Source organism: Haliaeetus leucocephalus, unplaced genomic scaffold (genome assembly GCF_000737465.1).
Source record: "Haliaeetus leucocephalus isolate CR32 unplaced genomic scaffold, Haliaeetus_leucocephalus-4.0 Scaffold384, whole genome shotgun sequence".
Taxonomy (NCBI): Eukaryota; Metazoa; Chordata; class Aves; order Accipitriformes; family Accipitridae; genus Haliaeetus; species Haliaeetus leucocephalus.
This window is the reverse complement of record NW_010972820.1, coordinates 3779313-3801969: the sequence shown is the minus strand read 5'-3', so window position 1 is coordinate 3801969 and position 22657 is coordinate 3779313.

Sequence of the window (22657 nt, the reverse complement as noted above, 5' to 3'; positions counted from 1 at the left end):
CTGCAGGGGGGCAGCCCGGGCAAACCCCTCTGCAGGGGGGCACCTCGGGCAAACCCCTCTGCAGGGGGGCAGCCCGGGCAAACCCCTCTGCAGGGGGGCAGCCCGGGCAAACCCCTCTGCAGGGGGGCAGCCGTGTGCCACCGGCTGCCTGGCCCTTGCCCCCTCCGCAGTTTGGCAACCCCAAGGCGGTGCCGGGGAGCCCGGCCCGGCTCCCCAGCCCAGCCCGGCCCGGCATCTCCGCGGATTCCTCGTGAGGAGAGCTGCCCGTCTGATTTTGGAGCTCTGGCGAAAAGCCTGAGCTCATTGATTACGGATCGCTGTTAATAAAGAGCATTTGTAATGCAGCAGTGGCGATACAATCTCCACACGCCAGTTCATGATGGCCCTTCAGTCTCCACAATTAAGTCGTCCAGCAGGCATGCCCCCTGTTGCAGCTGCTCTGTCAATCTCATTTTGTAGTACAAATGATCTTAGACCCAGTGTTTGACATGGGGTTTTAACACCAAAGAAGGCAATTCTGCAACTTCAAATGAGCCTAATTGGCTGTGCGCTCAGGCGTTCACTCAAGCTGCTTCAGTCCATCAGAGAGAGATTTCCAACTAATTGAACAGCTCAGAAGAAAAAGAACCACGGAAATCACAATGCGCTGGGTCGTTTGAGAGGGTTTTTCGTGATAAAAACCTTCAAAATAAGATTTTTTGTTGTTGTTGTTGTTAAATCAGCCACCTGTCAATCTAGAAAGAGGTTTCATTGGTACAGAAGCTTTTAATGAGGTATGCCCTAAAAATCGGTGGCTATTAATAGCAAAGTCTACAGGTAAATGTAATTTTTTTTAGATTAGAAATGTTTATTTTGTACTGTCAAAGTATTTTCTTTAGACTGGCAAGCTTTTCTTATGGTGCATAACAATTATGTGGTAATGGACAGACTCTGCAAATACAGGACATTTCTTACCCGAGGAATGCCATTTGAGACAATCTTACTGCTAAAGTGTGTAAAGTTATTCATGTGTACATGTGTTGGGACTGGGCTGGGTGAGATTCTGCTCACGTAAATATTTGCCTTTCTCTTTTTTTTTTTTTTAGCACAGCGGAATTTAAATTTGCATGTTTGTTCTAGGAAATTATGAACCTGGTTTCTCTTCTGAATTGCACCTTTTTTACCTCTTGTTTTCTCTCTACTGATTTAAATAACTTTCCTTCAAAGGTCAATTCAGAGACTTTTGCCCTAGTGTTTACATACTGTATGTCTAATAATTCCATATCTATTCCATGAGTGATTCAAACATATAATTTATGCAATATTTGTATTCGACATTCAGGGTAGTAGTTCACATCTGAACTGATGACAACTCAGTATCTACTTTTTTACAAAAAGGAAGATAGAACAGACTAAATATTTATTTATTTATTTCCTTCCTGTTTAAAATAGGAAGAAACTGAAGACTTTTGCTTCAGTAAATATGAGCACAGAACTTCAATTATTGAAATAAAGGTGTGTTCTGGGGAGGAGCTGATTAACCCAGTCTAATAAAGCACTTCAGCAGCTGTTTAATTGTAAGTATGTAAGTAGTCCTCTGATTCCAAATGCCAAGTTGCCTTTGTCACTATTTGGACTGTGGTGGTACAGAGGGGCTGAGCCCATCTTTAAGACCCTGTTGAATGGCATGTACACTTTAGTCAGGGTCAATGTTTACCCCAATGAGTATGCAAATCTTCTGACAGAAAAAAAAAAAAAAGGTGTGTGTATATCCATCCATACATATATAGATATAAAATATAAACTAACTGTTCTAGCTTATGGAAAATTCCAGACAGTCTGAGGCTTACGCCTGTACTTTATTGTTTTTCATCAGTATTTACACAATTAGACTCTAAAATAATGATATATCCCAATAAAATAAGACCTCAGTTGATCACAGGGAATGCAAAACTCCACGAAGTCAATGAGAGTATCTTCTATTCAACAAACAGGTAATTATAGTGGCATTTATATATTGTTGTCATCTTTAAAGCCCAGCAGCAGTGAAACTAAATCCAAAGTAGTAAACATTTTTGTTGAAGTCTCGTAAACACATATATCCTAACATTTTACAGGCATCCATAGAAGTTAACAGCAACATTCTCATTTGACTTCTGTGAGAACAGAATCAAACACTCCAGTTTCATGATCAAAGACTAAATTCTTTCAGTTGAAATGAACAGTGAAGAATAATATCTGCATGTTCAGAATGTACTTTTCCCAATCACTTGAGGTGCTTTATTGCTCTGGTGTTGAATCATCACTCAGAATTTTAAAATTCAAGCATATGTAAGAGGATATAAACATAACATGGTTACTTAAGTAAAATATCCTTTTATTTCAGGAATATTCACTAAATTAAATTAAAACATCATGATGCTTATCTCTCTGAGGATATATTTCAGCATGAACTATACCCCAAGAATATTTTTGTGTAAATTCTGAAGGATTGTACTACACATATGATATCAAATGCACTTGTAATCCTATAGCAAAGACAGTAATTGTTAAGTGCCTTCTAGGTCCCCTAACAGTGGGGTGGAGCTGTAGCTACAGGGATCTTTATTGCTGAGCTCAGCAGACAAGCTGCCCATGTGATTCCAGATGTTTCTGTTTTGGGGGGGCAGGGGACCTCCCAGGATCAGAATGCCAGCATGTCTGAGGTAGAGGAGCCACCCTTTGACACTGGAAACTCAGTAGTCCTAACCCTATAGCTCTGCAAGAAATTCAGTTGGATCCTCAGGGGCAGATGGGCTAAACAGATCCATGTTGGCAACTTCCCTAGCCAATTGCATCTGCCAAAAATCTCATGTTTAATTTGCACACACACACACAACGTATATTTCTAAACCAAGAGGAAAAAAAAAAAGCCCCCCAAAAGAAGCTGAAAACCTTATGCTGGAAAACAGCTGCACTCATTTGTGCTACGAACCAGCTGAGTCAGCCCTTAAATCGAGTCCTAATTAATTTGTGCACACGGTGTAACCAACAAAGAATGGCAACAGACAGAAGAATGGACTGTGTTGAGGGGGATTAGTCTCTAGCAGAAAGACTGCCTGAGAGAGAGAGAGCCTGATGACAGCTAATTGCTGCCAGGAGGGCCAAAATAATGGGCAGCCTGCAGGAGAAAGAGAAAAGAAAGAGCTGGTGGAAGTAGTCCTCAGGTGTTTGTGGTGATGAAGTTCATTGCCCCCACTGTTTACTCTGGTGTTCAGCCTTAATGCCCATTTGGAACTGGCACAGTCAGAAGCCTCGTTAAAATAATAAGATCTGAGTGTGTAATGTACTGATGGAGTCAGAACTCCATGCAAATGTCCCTTTCACAGGGGATGTTCAGTCTGACTGGCACGTAGGGTTCAGGCACTGAGCCTTGGGAAGAGCTGAATCGCCTGATGTTTTTGCGCAGCAGCTCCTGCAGACACTTAACATCTGTGCTTAACACAGCTTCCTCTCATGACAACTGTTTAAGTGGGTGATGTCTGAAGAGATTTTTGCCCTTTAGGATTTGTTCGTTCTGTTAACATCCTGTTTTTCATCTAAGAACTGCGGCACGGTGTTACTAAACCACTAGTAACCTGAACGTTATCCTGCACTATTCTGAACTTGCCTTGCTAGAAGTGGAAATAAGTTAAACATACTTCTGTCGTTCCATTTCTTAAAATCCAAACAACGAATGTTTAATATTTGATAAATATACAACATATTAGACTACCCCTGTAGTTTCTTATGTGGGAATGTGTTAATATTTAATAAGGAAAACAAAGTGCAGCACTACTACCGCTTTTGAAGTCGCTGTAAATTGCCAGCAGTAAGTACCACTGAAATTCAAGCCCCAGGTGTTGCAAGCTAAGCACTGAAAACTGATGGTCACAAAATCCTAACTCTCTCCTCTCAGAAATGTTTTCACTATTTTGCTTTACATGTCCATTACAGCAGGACTGGCTTAAACTTGTTAGCTGAGAACTGGTGAATAGTGCTTTCTGGAGGAATGAGTAGCAATTCCAAAACAAACCAAAATATTTTCTGCAATTAGAAAGTCATCCCAGTTAGAAAAAGACATGGGAATGTCATGCATAATGTATATGTGGACAGGCCATACAATCATGTGCTCATGCATATGTAGATATATGAACGTCTCATCAGCGATAAATGTCATCAGTGACTGATAATAGACAGGGGAAGCTATCAGATATTTTAGAATGAATGCTTACAAAATGAGATAAAAGAAAGGAAAACCCTACTGTTCATACAGTTCCAGTAAGTGATAAGGCTAGAACAGCTATCAGATACAGTGCAAAAGCTACCATCAACTGGCAAGAATGTTAAACCAAATCTACTGTAATAAGACAAATTGAATCAACACGACTGGAAAACCTACATCCACCATACATCAAAGTTAGCTCATTAATTTCTCAGTCACTATTACTGATTTGTAAGAAACATAGATGTACTGTCCTGATATTAAAAAAAAAAAAGATAAATAATGTATTCTGAGTATTCAAACTGACTAGTCTTCTGACCAAAGCCAGGGCAAAGATCATACAGTCTATAGTCAAATAACAAATTAAAAGAGTTTTACACAATCTATGCCAGCTGACAAAGTTAACATCATATACAATGTAAAGGGTCAGTACCACATTACGTTCTGGTTAAAAATAGTTTAATAAAAACTTTAATGGAGTCCGTATGAAAGAAATTAAACTGGTCCGCAAACACTAATTTCAAATGGAAAATCTACAACCAAAGAGGGGCAAAAAGTCTAGTTAGGTCCTGCCAGGTCCTGTTCATGAATGAGATGTACCCATTTTCTGTTGTGATCTAGAAGAAAGTATAAAATCATTGCTTAGGAAATGAAGATTAAAAAAACTGAATGACAATAAAACTATGAGGAAAAGATTGCCTGACAACGAACTTCCTTTGAATGGAGTGTGCAACAAATGAAGATCTCAGAATTTGTCTTCGTGAACTTATACTATGAACTATGAACTTATGCATTCTTCATTAAAGAAAAAAAATTAAAAATATTTGACTATATTTATTTTGATATCTCATTTCAAGAATAGTTGCTTTTTTAACTCAAAAAACCCCTCCCAATCAGAAAAGCAAGTATCTTGCTCTTAAACTGAAAATCTCATAATTGCCTCTAACATCTTTCTTCCAGAATGTAACTCTAGGAAAACCTTTATGGTTCTAATAGAAGTACGTATTCAGAGGGAATATGAGTCCATCAATTTCTCTCCAATTAGTCCTGCTAATGTAGGACCACAAAGTAGGTCATGCACACCAGATGAGCGGCATTGATCTGGACTTAGGTGACATGGAAAAGAATCCAGAGCCACAGTAACAAATCAGTGTAGGTATGAATGAGGAATAACAGCTCTGGGTTAGAAGAAAACACAACAGGCAGCATTGCTTAAAGAATCCACTGTACAAAAAGCAAACTGAAAAACTACAGAAATTTTAGAAAAGTCACTAAAATTATTGGCAGTCTTAAACATTGTGAATATGCAGGTTATGTTTAGGCCATTTCTTAAGCTTTCCTTGGATAAATGAAATATGTTAAGCTTCCAGAGGGAGACATTCTGAGATTGGATAGCTATTTAATCTAGCACTTTTTTTTTTTTTTTTTGATATCTCACATTCCCCCAAACACAGCAAAGCTGAAAATACTTTAACATGACTTGAAATGTTGTCTTTGAAATAGTGACAAACTTAAGAACTACTGGAGATCAGACATGGCCAGGACTAATCCCTTGCCCCAATAGCAAGTAGCACAGGACAGTTATGCCCATAAAGCTAATCTCATCTATACCACCCTGCCCACAAATCCCCATTAATCCTATTGGGAACAGTTTACAGCTCATGTCCCTTCCCGAACATGCCAGGGCTGTGCTTGGACCTACGGGGCACTGACTAAAGTTGTGCCAAGGAGCACAATAACAATTAAACAATATGGAAGAATCTGGCCCTGGGTAAGTTTACTGGGACAGAGGTAGTCACATAAAATTAGCTTCCCTTCTCCTTTATTTTTTTTCCCTGTTCACCATTAATTGCCCTATACTTAGAACCCATGTCTCCTCATGGCTGACTGACACCACCAGCAAAATTGTTAAAGATGATGTTCTGCTCTAGGTTTGTCATTAACTCAGTGCATGGCTTTGGACTACTGAACTAAGCTATTCGCCAGATACTCCCTACCTGATCTAGACACGAAATGTGCTAGCTGTCCCCAGGATGACCCTGATCCTCTAGTGGCTACACTGCAAACCTGGTTCCTCACTGAAGGGTGTGAACTGAGTAGGATGGATCCAGACCTTTGTGCCTTAGGTTGTTTATCTGTAAAAAAGACACTGAGTTACCTTCCTGAGGTGATGAAAAAAATTAATTACTGTTTTCCAGTTTCAGAGAATTTTCCATGAACAAATCTTGTACAGCTGCGGAATGTTTCTTCTTTGTTAGTGATAGTGTGCTTTGTGGTTTTGCAGCAGGCCAATTTTGCATTTGTAGATTTCAATTATTCAAATTATTTTCTGATGAAATTAATGTACTTAATAAAGCATAGGCAGTTTTAACACCAAGCAAATAATTTCCTTTTACAGAAATCCTGTTGAATCCACTTCATTCCTAAGGAATTTCTGTCTTGGCAAGTGATGTTCAGCAGCAGCCATGGTAGTACTCACTGCCCCTAACACTGGTATAGCTCTAAGATCTCTCTACCTGAGAGATCCCTAATCCAAAAGTTAGGCACACCAGTAACAGCCTCAGATGTTTTTTTCGGCAAAGAAACAAATTGGTTTTATGTCTCTCCTTCGGCTGCCTTGCCTCAGCTTGGGTCCCCTGGGGTATGTTGAGCTAGCGGGCTTGGGCAGTGAACTTTCTCCCTCCTGCCAGATTGAGGCAGCATCTGAGAGTCTGCACAGCTCCGGCTGCAGGATGGTCTTTTTTATGTGGATGTAATGGATGAGGACTCAGGGGCAAACGGTTGACCATTTCATAACACAGACCCTGTGATATGCAAAGCTTTCATGGAATAAGGACGTATGCTTCATTTCAACTCTGCACTCTGTCTGTTCTAATATCCTTTCAAATTGTGTGACAGGGTTGAGAGACACGGCAAGCGGAAAGTGCGTTAAGAGGTTTACAATAGTTCTCTTTTTTCCAGGAGCCGTGTTAACAAGAAAAGACCATGTTCCTGGCACAGTCCCATAGTAGACATTAATCTCAGCCCTCTGGGATGATAAGGGAATGAGACCCTTGAAGACTCGGTGTCTTTTCTGAGAATTACTTTTAATAGTCCAGCTAAAATGACCAAACCGACCAAATCATGGACCAGTGCAAACCAGAAGTGTCCCATTTAAATTGCTATTTCTTGGTTTTTTGCTTTCTCTATTAAAAAAAAAAAAAGTTTTTGAATGGTCTCTTTCAGCTTAATCATCCTTGCATGTTTTTCGATAGTGTCCGTGCAAACATTTATGAAACACTTGGTATTCTTTTTTCTAATGTGACCTAGTGGCAAGAGCTTATCAACATTTCTCAACAGACTTTGGAGTTAAAAGTGCCAAGGCTTTCAGTGGACATGCAAGCAATCATTTCTATATGTTGGCATTTTTGTCTACATAGACCTGGAAAGCAATGTGATAATGAAAGTTTTGTTTGTGATAGCTAGATGAACAAGCTGCAGTTGAATAGAGGGCAAACATTGCGTGGTTTCGCTATGTTCCTCAAGCTGCTTTTCTTTGTCTGAAGACACTAATGCTTGCGTTGTTTTTGGTTATTTGGCACAGTTCTCATCTTGATATATCAGATTTTCTCATTCTCTTGGTTTTTGCCTATTTAATAACATCTCTTTTGGTGATTAATGCTGTGGACTCCTCTATCAAAAAATCATCCAGCCAGACAGCTGTTGGAATGAAAAGCTGAGGTCTCTGCCACTCAACTTTGATCACAGGACTAGGAAAGGAAATAAGAGGATTTGCTGGTTCTAGTGTGTACCTCTTTTTTCTGTATATATTTATTGTATTCACTTCTAAAAGGAAAAAAATCATGTTGTCTTGTTACTGAAAGGGTACACAACAGAAATCAATTTAGAGGACAATGTGATTATGGAAAAATCAATAAAAAATATATTGACAGAATACAGCCCACGGATTCTATATAAGCTCAGAACGATATATGACCACCTGTCATATACATCTTTCTTTTTAGAATGGTAAGATCTCTAAGTGTCTTTAATCCTACTTGTTTTAAAATCTCCGTTTGGCTATTTACTTGATTATCCAAAGTGGAAGAAGAGTCTCAGACTTCATTCCTTAAGTGCAAATATTCAAATCAACATAAACTGTGACATGCACTGAATAGAAGCCAATCTGTTGTGCAGGTGATGAACAACGCATGCATGCTTCAGGGAGGTAACTGTATTTGCAAGTACTTTATGGCACATATAAAAGCTAGTTTAAATATTAAAATGTAATTTTTCCTCTAAGCAAGGAAAGTACATCATACAAGAGATATTATAATTACTTATTAGTATTTATGGAGGGTTAAATATATTGTTATGACACCAAATACTATTTTTACATATTCAAATAACTCAGTGTTATTTTATTTTTAAATTGATATTGAAAGGGTTTTGGGTAGATGCTGATTTTGATTATATGTTATAATACATGATGGGACTTACATAAAAGTGATATGTGAATATATGACATTGTTATTAGGAATCTCATCAATTGGTGATATGATTGGAAGATAAAACTAACAAATGAATTTAAGTTGTTGGACACATCCTTGGGGTTTTATCCTTTCATTGTTTTAGCTTTGTTTTTATCATATTTCTTTTGCTTACGTGGCTTGCTAACTGTGTAGTTTCTATAGCAACATCCATTGACCGTTGAAATAATGAAAGCCAGCACAACTCTCCTGCAGTGAAATCCCTCATGCTGACAAGCACAAATCCTATTTTCTTTGTCCAGTGTTGCCCATTACTTACACAACTGACTCATTTGTCAACATACTGGGGATATTTGCTTCCGAATTTGACAAATGCAGACAAGACATCTAAACTTTAGTGTACCTGCAGACTAACATTGTAACAAAGAGTTAAAATAGGAATCCTTTTTGTGTGCCGGAAATATAATTTCTTAACTGTGGAAGGATTTCAAATACGTATTTGTGATATTTAGAAGAAAGAACAACTTGACTTTTGAAAAATGAAACCAATCAAACTTTAGATTCTTTAACTTAATTCTAAGTTTTTTTAAGGCTACCTCTCTGGACTGCTGTATTTTATAGCTTTTGAATTTGATTCCAAATTAGCAGCAAACAGGATCAATGCCTGGATGCTGGACTCGAGGGAAGGATGTAGGAGAGGAGCAGGAAGTGGTTCTGGTCGTTTGGTAGATGGCACTTAAGCTTTGTATCTCACTGAATCAATGGTTCATCATGAAGTCAGTGGGCCCCTCACTGTTGGAGGTGTCATCTTCCAGCTGAAATAAAGAACTAACCACTGATTCTAACTAAAGAGCCTGTAACAGTTTCTGTGTTAATCTAATGATGCTGACCATTGTGCCATGCAAGTAATTGTATTTTTCCAAATTAAATTCTCCAAATGGTTATACTATATGAAGCAGGAGTGACCTGTTCATGGCTTTTAGTCAGATGTAGCTCTTTCTCTGTTGAAGTGAAGCTTCCAGACTGCATGCTACCTGTAAAATGGAGGATGGAGATCACATACTTTGGACTCCTGGTTATGTGGGTAAGCAAGCCTGTGAAGGCTTCTGCTGTGCCCTGCTCTGGCTCACCCCGGCCTTCTCTAGGCAGAGAAACAGTGAAGTCTTTGGAGAGCAACTGAGGTCTTTTGCCTATGGACCACTTTCCAAAACTTTTCTGTTCTTTAGCTTTCCAATCTGTGTGGCTGCTGGCAGTATGAGTGCGTTGGTATGAGACTACAAAGAGTGATAATGATGGCTGTTTCTGATACAGAGTGATGATACCCTGCTTAGCATCTTCTCTTAGGGTGCGTCACAGTTTAACCCCAGGGAGTAACTAAGCACCACGCAGCTGCTCACTCACTCCCTCCCAGTCAGTGGGATGGAGGAGAGAATCAGAAGGAAAAAGGTAAAACTCGTGGGTTGAGATAAGAACAGTTTAATCGAACAGAAAGGAAGAAACTAATAATTTTAGTAATAACAATAATAAAATGAAAATAATAATAATAAAAGGATTGGAATGTACAAAACAAGTGATGTACAATGCAATTGCTCACCACTTGCTGACAGATGCCCAGCTAATTCCTGAGCAGTGATCCCCCCGGGCCAACTTCTCCTAGTTTATGTACTGGGCATGACATCACACGGTATGGAATATTCCTTTGGCCAGCTTGGGTCAGCTGCCCTGGCTGTGTCCCCTCCCAACTTGTGCCCCTCCAGCCTTCTTGCAGGCTGGGCATGAGTAGCTGAAAAATCATTGACTTAGTCTAAACACTACTTAGCAACAACTGAAAACATCAGTGTGTTATCAACATTCTTCTCATACTGAACCCAAAACATAGCACTGTACCAGCTACTAGAAAGAAAATTAACTCTATCCCAGCCAAAACCAGGACAGAGTGGTATGCTTTCTTGCTGTGAACTATTAATTACTATATGCACTTTGGAGCTGGATGTAACACTTGCCTACTTTTGTAAGGTTTAATGCTGATGAGCTGATTTCAAATGCTGGTGCAATTGTTAAGTTGAGCATTAATCAAAATCAAATCATGAGTCCTGGTAAATTGTAAAGGCACTTGACATTTTTCAGTGACTTTTTTCCCTTTTAAAAAGATTGGTTTGAAACCCATCCAGACACCACAAAAAAATATTTATTGCGTCCTTTTGGATTTGCCTCAACAATGCAAAATATGACTTTTGGAGGCTTTATTTGATTGCTGGCATGGTTCATCCCTTTTTAAAGTAGCAAATAATGGAAAATATAGGGACAGGAGTAAAACCTAAAAGAGTCAAAATGCATTAAGAATTTAAATATTCCTATAACATTTTGACTGAACACAATTTCTGATTTCATTTTGCAGAACAGGAATGCAAAAAGCAGTGCGGATGAGCAATAATGTCAGCCTGGTCAGCACAAAGCAGCACTGCTGAGAAGGACAAGTAGAGAGAATATAACTGAGAGGTTACTCTACTGGAGGAGATTAAATTCTGCAGAAGGTTAATTGCTCTTCTCTGTAAGGCTACTCTGATTGATAATGCTTATTTTTGTTTCAGGTCATATGACTTGCCTCTGTTTATTAGAAAGGATAAAACACAAGCAGCAAAACAAATGTGGTAATATGTGAAAAGGTAATATTTTATTTGGTCATAGCTGGTTTAATAATTAGTTTTGGTTCATCTTTCAGCTGGGTTCATGAAACACATTGTTTGACTTGGCTTTTTTTTTAATATGGAAGAGCTTTAACTGTAACTGGCCAGCTCCAAAATTCATGGCTCTTCAGCTCAGCAGTAGATGTAACTGGTAAGGAACTGAGTCATACCAGGAAAACCACAGACAATTCTCTACTGGGGCAGCTCCTGCCTTGCATGGGACATCACAGGGCTTAGAGGAACTCAGCAGGAACCGAGAGAGATTGTGAGTCTGGGAATAGCTGATAGTAATCTTTAATCCGGAGGTTAGCAGGCACTGGCAGCTACTGCCTTGGATGTGTTGTAGCCAGTGGTGTCCTGCAAGTTCTTCAAGCTCCCACTAAATTTGGGACCATATTCTTGTACTACCCTCTAGCACTAAGCACTGAGTGCAGACAGACTTGAATCGGCCTCTTGTGATATCTGTGGCCTAAATGAGCCCCAATCCCCAAAGTGCTTTGGGGATGTTGAAATGCTTATTGGGTTTCAAAGGAAAATTCTGACCAGCTCCGATTTTTAAATGGGAAAGACAGGTACTTTAGGCATGTGGTGTATTAGGAAGCGGTTATTTGCTGGTTTTGATCATCTCATTGTTATTTAGTAATGGACTTGAATCCCTAAAGTTTCATGTAGGTCCTCAACTTCATGCGTTTAATCTAACAGCAGATAAATCAGAAAAGTATGCCTGAGTGCATATGAGACCAGGTTAACACCTGTAGAGAAGTAAGGCTAGAAGAGGAAACACCAAAACCTGCTGTCATGCATTTGGTTGAAAGTAAATAACTTCATCTGCTTCTTTGGAGGTGCTCTGAATTGTTGTGTCCAAACCTAGCATTTCACACAATATCTTCAAGGTGAAACAACATCTTAGATTTTTTCCTGCTTAAATATCTCAAATGTTTCTTTTAGCTTTAACAAATTTAAAGATATTTCTGTTTCTGCATAGGCCAGCAAAAGGTTTATGCACTACCTCAATTATTGGATAAAATAGCTGGGATCTGAAGTTCTTTACCTGGATTCATTGAAAATAATTTGTTGCCACCATCTAAAACAATTCCAAATAAACCTTTCACAAGGGAAAAAATAGGGTCTTCAATAAACTGCTTAGTATTGCTTTAATGCAATTGATTTTTGTGTTAGAGCGTCGTAAGCTCTTAAGAATTTAAAACCCATCAGGCATTTAACATACAAATGTTCAACACAGCTACCAACAGAAGTAAGTAGGATTGCACAGGTGTAATTCACCAAAGAGTGTGATCTAACTGGTTTGCTTTTCCTATCACATCAAATACACTCCTTAGGGCAAGTCACTTAATCGCAAGTTTAGTGGTGAAAACTGACTAAATTTATTAGTAGCATGGATTCTTCTCAAGGTTTATGCCATAGTAGCCAAAATCAGCTACAGTCTCTTCAATTTAATAATGTTGTATTTGGACAGATGATTGTTCACTTGAGTGTTTTGAAATAGGAGTCAGTTACTGTGCAGAATCTGTTCAATCAATTTCATGGCTTGGATACATGGTCCTTAGCTAATGGGTATCAACTTAATTGCTGCATGGAAATGTTCCTCTTCTGTACAATTCTTGCCATGGTGGTATGCTGCTTCCAGTAATCATCTCTCAGGAGTAGGTTGATGATAATTTATATATTTAATTTCATTCATAACTAGCTGACCATTTACTAGAGCATGAAAATCAAGAATTTAATTTGATTTTTTTCAGATGAGCTTGTCAAATCTGTTTATTGCGTAATACAGTTTTATGGACATAAATGTCTAGATTTACAAATTACCTACACTGATAGACCTCTGATCCAAAAAAGAATTCAGAAAATGTTTTGGATAGTCAGCCTTGATGGATATAGTCTGGTGAATCTTTCACTGGAGGAAAAACCAAACACGACAGCATACTGTTTAGTGTAGCATTTTTACATCACTTTTACATTCATTTTTAGTTCAGTTTCAAAATAAGTAACAATTGTTAGGAACCTTTGATAATAAAAAATTAAGCTGAACTTTGCCTTTAAGTTCATGTCTCTCCTTTTCATAGATTAATGTAATATATTGAATATAATTTTACCTATTGAATCTTTAAAGTTGTATTTTCACTAAGACAAGTCTGCATTGAATCTACAGCAGTTCTGATGCATCTGAAAGTGTTCATAAAGCTGTAGTATATTAAGTTGATACACCGGACTGCTTCAAAATTGTTCAAAATCCTTTCTTAGGTGATGCTTATATGTTCTTCTCAGTGCATAAGGATGATTCTCTCTGCTTATTAGACATATTTATCTTACACTGGAAAGAGCTCTCAGAGAAGACACTGAACACAAACACAGCCCAGGTGGTTCACACAGCCTGGGCACCTAACTTCCTCACGGGTGAACTTAAGTGATACAAACTGCATGATGTAAAATCAACACACAAACAAGAGGATCTCTTGGCTGTTGTATTTTTGACATGTGAAGGAAGGTAACCGTAGTTTCGTTTTCCTCTTCCAAACAGAGTGAATGTTTTCATACCACTCCAGAGCCAGGGTGGCAGGAAAAAAGTGAGAGGACCGTTCTGTTAGTAAAGCCCATAGCCCGAAAGCAGAGCCCCTGTGCTCCGCTCCTGGTTTTACCTCACACCATAGCCAAGTCGCATCATTTCTCTAGCATCTCTGTTTTCCTTCCCTTTCCATAAAATGTGGGTAGCAACACTACCCTGCAGTAAACCACAGATATGTAAGAGTGCATTAAGTTTCTTGTATGACAGTTCTCATGCAAGTGCTAAATATTCTGTTATGTAATATAGATGTTCTTGCATGTGGTTGTCTTTTGATGTTAAGGAAAGACTGAAGTAGTTTAAATACAGCACAGATTTACGGAGGGGTGATATGGAAACAAATGATGAGGCAGTCCATCTGCTGCCCTCAGTGAAAACATTTTCTGTTTCAGGGAATTTATATTTTAATACAGATAGTTTCCATACAGCATAAGATTTTCTGCCATTCTGGAAGCAAATTGAATCCAAAAGTAAATGGCCTGCATTTCCATCCATAAAAGGATTGTTTCTAGATTACAGACAAGACAACCAGTTCAATGACACTGGTAGAAGACAAAGAGGCTCCTGAGAGATCTAAGTAGTCCATTCACCAGTACTCTCTGGCCCATACCCCGCTATGAACCAGCTTCCCTCTTGTCAGGTTTTTTATGACAACCAATTAAATCAATATGACTGTCAAGACATATGGCAACAATAACACTCTGAGTTTCTGCCCATTACCACTCCAGCAGGAAACCAAGAACACACAGTATTTGTTATTGCTTATTGCAGGGATTCACTGAAGAATATCTCCTTCTCAAATAAAAGATTCACTGTAACGGTGTCAAACGCAATCAATACTGTGGATGCTATCTGTGGAGCTGCTAACATGTCAGTGTGCAGAAGGAGTTCTGCTTTTCTGCTGTCTGGAGCCATATTCAGAAAATGTTGCTGGAATCTTAATGTGCATCCATTCTTGCCAAGACATATTTGAAAATATTAGATATTAATCTTCCTACAGAGAACCCTATGAGACAAGCCTACACTAATGTGTGTTTCTGGGGTTTCTGCTTCATGGATGACTAGACATTTGAGTGGTGCAGACTGTGGTGAGAATTCACTAAACAGAACTTCTTTCAGTGAGCACATTAGAGCAGTGATTTGTAGCCTTTATCAGCCATGAATTTATTTTGGAAAACATGCATTTTGCTCACTGTATTTCTAGGTTCTGACAGATTTTTCTTCAGATGATGCCGTATTGGTAGAGCTCAATAGGGAATTTTAGTGCAAGGCAGTTTCAGCGAAAGGTTTGACTCTGGAATTTCCATTTCTGCTTGCTTCAGTGCAGGAAATGGACATGGTCCAAAGTCTCTGGGTTTTCTGATTAGTCATTCTTAAGTAGGGCTAATGACCAAAGAGACTGTCTGGGGACTCCCCCTGCCTCCTTTTTTTTGGCAGTAGTTATTGTTTTGTTGCTATGTTGGGAGGAGAGCAATCTATTTTTCACTGTAACTGTGACTTGTATGATATACTGCATATGCTCCCAAGGCAGAACAAATGTGGACATATTTAAGGGGAAGAAAAGCCATGGGACTGCACTGTATAAGATGACCATGAAGTTGAGACATGGGAAATGTGGTGATATTAGATCCAGAGAGAGCTGTATGGTACTGCAGTTAAATGACTGCTGGTACCTCAGTTGGCTAACTTCTCTATCTGTATCCTAATTTTAGAATAATAAATAGATATCCAAAGAAACATAATAGCTCTCGTGTCAATGACTGATGGGGCTTTTTTGATGCTCCTTCTAATTCTTAAGTTGTTATTAATCTCAGTCACATAAAGGCATAAATTTGTGCATTAGTGTGTGATTACAACCGCCCATGTGCATGTAATCACAAATGGTTTTAATTTATAAAATACACACTTCAAAACTACTATATACTAGATCTATATTATGGACATGGAGCATGCAGATTATAACTCTGAAATTAATTTTTCAGATAGCTTTTTAAAGCTTTACTACAATGTAAGTCTGACATCTTTCAAGTTGGAACTCAAAGTCTTAGAAGATGTATGTGTTTATACATTTCACTTAAAGAGAAGCAACAACTTGAAATGTACTTAGCCCTCACTATTGCAATAATCTAATGGTTCTTACCTCAGATGAGTCTATGAGTAGAAACAAGAGAATGTTTTTTTAAGAGTTTACAGGAAAGTTTGAGACCACATTGAAGAGCCATGCTTGTTTTCTTCCTTTACTTTCTTTTTTTTTAAATAAAATTAAAAAAAACAAAACCCAGACATTAAAGTTCAGTACAGAATGGATTCTAAAGTTTTGGCTTGGTTGCTCCCACTGACTTTTGTGGGAGTTTGCATGATTAGGAGTGAACAAAACCTTTTGGATAGAGCCAGCCATTCATCCTTTTAATGGATGTCAGGTGTCAGCTTCCTTCAAGGCTCACTCCACTGATGAGAATAGAATTAGTTATAAAATAAATTATTTTTCAACATGAAAAAATGATGATATCTTCTGATCCAAAATAAAATCCTGCAGATTAGGCTTTAAACACACTTAAAAGGTGAGATAAAACTTGCAAAATCAACTTAGATTGGGGCTTTTGTATAATGCTGGCACCTAAACCATTGAAGTGATTTAGAGAGATTATCCCCAGCCTTTTATACCTCTAGAAGCACCTACAGCTTTCTACATATCTTGCTGGTGGTCTTGAAATTTTGCTAGATATCTTACATTCATATCTTGTACATATGCATAAATACTCTGACTTGAGCAATTTGGGTGACCAAATTCCCCCTCAATTTCATCATGATCCAGCTGGAAAACAGAAAAGCACATGAACACCTTAGCCCTGAGGAATGCTAGACTCTACACTGGTAACACTGAGTCTAGCACAGAGAGCACAAACCGTATTTTGGTTACAAAAGACTAACAAAGGGAACACTGCTGAAGGCGAAAAGGAGAGGGTTAAAGTGTGGATCTGTTTTTATATAATGACCTGGTGGTTTGAGCAACTGCCTACGAAGGCAGAAACTGAGAGTCAGCTCTCTTCACAGCCTGAGAACATAAAAATTTCTTACATCCTCCACTTGACAAGTATGTGCTGCACTCAATCCAGACAGTGGTTCAGAGACGTCTTCCTCTCTGGCCACCATGGAGGGCATCAGTCATGGAGTTAGAAAAGGAACAAGCCAGGAGGGGCAAGACTTGTAACTGTTGGTAGTGTGATGGCTAGAATAGTCAGACTAGCCAGAAGATGTCTGAGTCCTGGCTTGCGTCTGAGCACTGTTTCTATAGGGAGTAATTGATTAAAATATAATTTCCACTTAAGTTCAATTTAGTTCCATATAGCAAATACAGGTCTAGATTTTGAGAGCAGAGTCCTTCTGCACAGGTCCAGAAGCAAAGGTGAAGGAAGGCAGATCAGAAGTTTTTTAAGATGTCTTCTCTGTCATAGCTATTAAGAAGGCAGTGAAATTGCTTTATATACCTTCAGGCTTTCTTGAGCTGTTTTTCTTGGACTAGGCATCACAGTAGCAGCTAACTCAGTCTAGCAAGTCTAAAGCCCATCTTTCCCAATGTCTTAAAATCTAAGTTTAGTGTCTAATGTGGACATTTTGGATTTTTCAGTGACATTTAGTTAATCTGTTTTCTGAAGGTATCCCACTCATTCCCTTCAATCTGCTAACTGAGTTCTGGTAGCTGATTTAATGTGTTTGGATAATAGTTATAAAACAGCATGTTATTTTGTGAACTGACTATTATCTATAATTGCAAAAGAGTATTTAAAAGTTATTTTAAAGGTCGTTAATGCTTTTAACATATTGTGGATAAGAAGCACAGTAGGGACTAATTCTACACATTTTACCGATTTCTTTCAGAGTGTTATTGAAAGGATAGAGAATTTCATAGTTATTTAAATGGCTATTTTTAGCAGTTAAAGCACAGATGTCTTTTTAGGAGGTTATTTCTTACACAAAGTGTTTTCAAATATGCACTGCAAAAGCAGCACATGTAAAACAACCTTACAGTGCTTGATATTAACATTTCCACATCTTTAATATTTCCCTCTATCAGATCATATGAAGGGAAGGCTTTGTGTTTGGAATTATTGTTTCCCTGAACCTTCTTGACATTCTAGAGACATCAGCCTCCCCTGGAGTATGTCTCTGAGAGTCCGTCTAATGCCTTTGTTTCACAAGGGAACTGAGCTGAGCATGGCTTTGTGATTTTTTTGTTCTTGAAACACTATAAAGAAATAGATAATGATCACATGCAGTGTTCTATACCAAACATTGGTGGCTACTCAGATCAAAGCAGAGAATTGCTTTCTTATCCACTGCTTTAGAAAAACACTCATCTAAATGGTTTGGGGAAAAAGGGCATTTTCATAGCTTCTTGCCGCACATACATGCCTTGTTGTATTTGACCAAGCTTAACACTGTTGTCAGTTTTCACAGGTGAATGAGAAAAATAAATATTTCCACTTATACTTATGCTTCTAACATAATATTTATATTATTTAATTAAATTTGTCATTCCAGTCTCATTATCAGTATCATTTCACCATGAAAATGCTAACATATTGATTTTCTTTTTTCTGCATTTTTTCACGCTTCGCCTTGCAATGTGTAGCCAATTAGCCTTTGTATTCAGAGATAAGCTACTTCATTGCCACTGTAGAACTTCAGAATAACTTGCATCAATGCTAAAGAAATAACCAAGAACAATGCAAATTCAAGTCATGATAAAATATATGGCTAAATATATTATGCTAAAATCTTATTTCAGCTGTCTTAGAAAGGCTCTCATTTTCATCAAAAAGCTTTCAGTACTTTGAAGAAGGTAGTGCCAGACACTTGCCAGGAAGCCAAGAAAACCCTCTCCCAGACAGGCATTGTTAAAGGAGTGCCTTGGGTGAATCCATATGAAAAGCATCATCTTTAGATGTTGGATCTCTATTTCTATCAATTTAGTCTCTTTCTTGGAAATTATTACGGTAGAAGGCCACATTTCTAATATTTTACTTTCATCTTCTCTAACTTAAAATGTCTAATTATATATAGTGTATAGCCTAGTGAGGTGCACCTAAAGTACAGACCTAGCTAGAGAACAAAACAGCTGTTCACAATTGGTCACAAGAAGACAAAACCAAACCGATTTATGTTTCTTTCCCCACTTACAGGAAAATGGCTATTATTTGTTATATGTGTATGTATAGTTCCTTAAAGAGATAGAATACGAATTGTGTGCTTCTAAAAAATTCTTTCCCCAAGGGGCACAGAAGGGCTTGTGAGAGCATAAAATGCTGCCCAAATTAACCTGCTAAGCATGGGGGTATGAACCGTAATTTGAAAAAGCCAACAACAATGAAAACTTTTTTTCCCAATGCCTTAGCAATGATTTCATATGACTAGTTCAAGTAACTCTTTAGGATGTGACTGCCTGAGTAAGGAGGAAAAGATGGAGAGCTACTATTGCCATAAGCACCCTTTTATGGTTAATTCACAGTATTTTTGCCAGATGCCTACAAGAGTTTCATCTCAAAGTGAAAAATATTAACAGTCACTTCCCACTTTTTGATCCTTGTTTCAGAGAGATGTACAGCAGGAAAATGTGGTTAACAAAAAGTATAACAAGTTGGTTAGCTGTTGATCGAGATGATAATCTGGTGGTCAATGAGGAAAGTATTGGGGGGAAAAAACCTTAGAAGTTTTTCCTTTTAGATTTTGAGAAACATGTGGAATTAGGACTTAGAAAGTCTCCTCTCTCCAGACTACTAAATCTCTCCCACTTTTGCCCCCACCATGTAGGTGATGTTCTGCATTTTACACAATAAATTTTATAAGTACAAAGAACATGGGGTCTTTTTTACAGTTAGTCTGAAGGGCCTGATTACACATCCAGAGTTAACTAAAGGATAATACGTAGTTCTGAAAACCTAAATAGTTACTGACTTGAGAATGCAGTAATGCAAGGATGTGATGTGATACAGAATTTGGGCATTGCCTGCTTTCTTTGAAAAGTGCCTATTAGAAAATATTTTTAAAAAGAAGAAAAAGTTTACATTTCCAAAAAAGTTTAAATAACCATTTAAACAACAAACCAATCTGAGTAGTCCAATTATATATTAGACACCAATTTTTCAATTAAATTGTAAGTTCAATAGAATAGAATAGAATAGAATAGAATAGAATAGACTATTTCAGTTGGAAGGGACCTACAATGACCATTGAGTCCAACTGCCGGCCCAATTCAGGGCTGACAAAGTTGAAGCAGGTTATTAAGAGCATTGTCCAAATGCCTTTTAAACACTGACAGGCTTGGGGTATCGACCACCTCTCTAGGAAGCCTGTTCCAGTGTTTGACCACCCTCTCAGTAAAGAAGTGCTTCCTAATGTCCAGTCTAAACCTCCCCTGGCACAGCTTTGAACCATTCCCACGTGTCCTATCACTGGATCCCAGGGAGAAGAGCTCAGCACCTCCCTCTCCATGTCCCCTCCTCAGGAAGCTGCAGAGAGCAATGAGGTCGCCCCTCAGCCTCCTTTTCTCCAAACTAGACAAGCCCAAAGTCCTCAGCTGCTCCTCATAGGACATTCCTTCCAGTCCCTTCACCAGCCTTGTTGCCCTTCTCTGGACGAACTCAAATACCTTAATAACATGTGTGCTCATATTATGTGCCATATCTCTCTGACTTTGCCAGCTACCTTTGCCTGCTTGCAAAATCAGAGTATTTGTATAAATGTAATCAGTTATGCAGGCGGCCGATCATTAAGTGATTTAGCTGAAAGCAGAGCTGCAGCACTAGATTACTCTTTGCATTAACAAATGTGATACTTTTAGGAACTTTGTCATAAAGAGTTAAATCCTCAGCTTTGCAGACTACTGGCTTGACTCATCCAAGCAGTTCTTTTACACACTTGGGCTGAGCTCAAATAGCTTGTAGACTGCTCTAAGTCAATTGACTTAGTGGAGTTTCTCCTGGTTTAAGGTTGCATAAGAAAGATGCAAAACAGCTGGATGGCACTGCCTGTGCAGCCAAGGGCATCCCACCCAGGGACCAATCCCTTGCCTCCCAACCAAAAGGTGTAAGGTGACTCCTGACTGTGTACTGCTAGTCTTTTCTTGATCAGAGTGAATAACATACTGAGCATGTGGCCTACACTACCCTCCGGGCCTGCTGTGGTGCTCCCATGAGTTCAGATGCCATTTTTGGGATGTGTGTCTTTTTCAACTAAAATGCCTTAAACAATATGAGGAGTGCTACAGCCACCAGACCAGTGTTTTTTGCAGCATGAAGTCACAGGTGTGTGTTTGAGAAGGTCAGCCCTGTCCAGGTTGAAGGTGGTTGCTGCCCATACTCAGTTCGGTCTTCTCACAGTCTTTTCAGGAACGATGTCAGGGTTAAACCATCCCGGGAAGCATGTGCAGCTTGATCCTGGAGGAATTGTCTGAATCACTCCAAAAGACAGCCTGAGAATAGGTGTAGAAAGTAAGACAATAAGAGGGTGAAACATAGAGGCGAACCACAGAGGTAAAGTATTTGTCAGTGGAGATTGACGCTGTAAGACTTACTAATGGCAAGAGCAAGGTCTTGTCATGTAAATGAAAGTCCTCTTACATAAGGTCCAGCCTCATCAGTAAAGATTTGTACAGCTGGTTATTAAGAGGATTGCACAGAAGTAGGTAGTGGAAACTTGCAAAATACAGTCACAAGATGCACTCATTTTCATTTGACATCAAAAAAGTCTTCCAAATAAATATTTTTGTAATGCACAATTGTGAGTAATTCAAAAGAAAAATTGTGCAAAGATATCACCAATGTTTCTAGCTGAACTGTTTTTTCCCTAGGCAAGTAATCAGATTTTGGTAATGGTTTTAAGTTGCATGCTTACATGTTACAAATGCTTTTAAAGATTTTCAATCTGTACCTGGTTTATATTCAGATTGTGTCTCTCTGTAATTTAAATCTGGTATGGTAACGAGGAAAATAGTAAGCACAGTAATCAAAACAAGATCATGGAATAAAAGTGATTAAAGTGAAAATGCAACCTAGCCATATAAAATAGTGCTAATAGTAATAGCTGAAGCAAGGATATTTAAGATCTAAGGATCTTGCATTCTTTTTTTATGATCTAATAGAAGCTACTATTACAGCACTATTGTTTTGCTATAAGGCCTCTGACTAAATGGAAAAATGTTCTTTCCAAAGAACTTTCCTCAGAGACTTAATAAGCTGTTTTAGCTGAAAAGACATCTGATAAAAGTTACAAAATTCTTGCGATAAGTAAAAGTTACCTCTTCTAAAAAAATCTCTCTCCTCCCTTCTCTCTCACTCTTTTCTTTCCTGAGTAACTGTAAATCCATTACGGTCACATTCGCATACTGCATGGTAAGCAACTGGGAACTGTTATAAGTTAACTAGTATCTGGCACTTACGCATGTAACTGAAATACTGTTTCTTCCTGCATAATTTGGGTGTGCTTTTCATCAGCAAGAATCTGTGTCTGTAGTGTGAAATTCCATTAGCTGATACTGGAATCGCCTTAATGCAATAGCAGCAGTACGAAAAGGCTCATGCCTAATTCATTGCAGCACCCCTAAGGCTCCCCCCGCCCCAATGTATGAAAGCATGATCCTCCTGTAAAAGAATGCTGTGTAGGCCTTCCTCCAGAATACAGCTCTTTTGGATAAAAT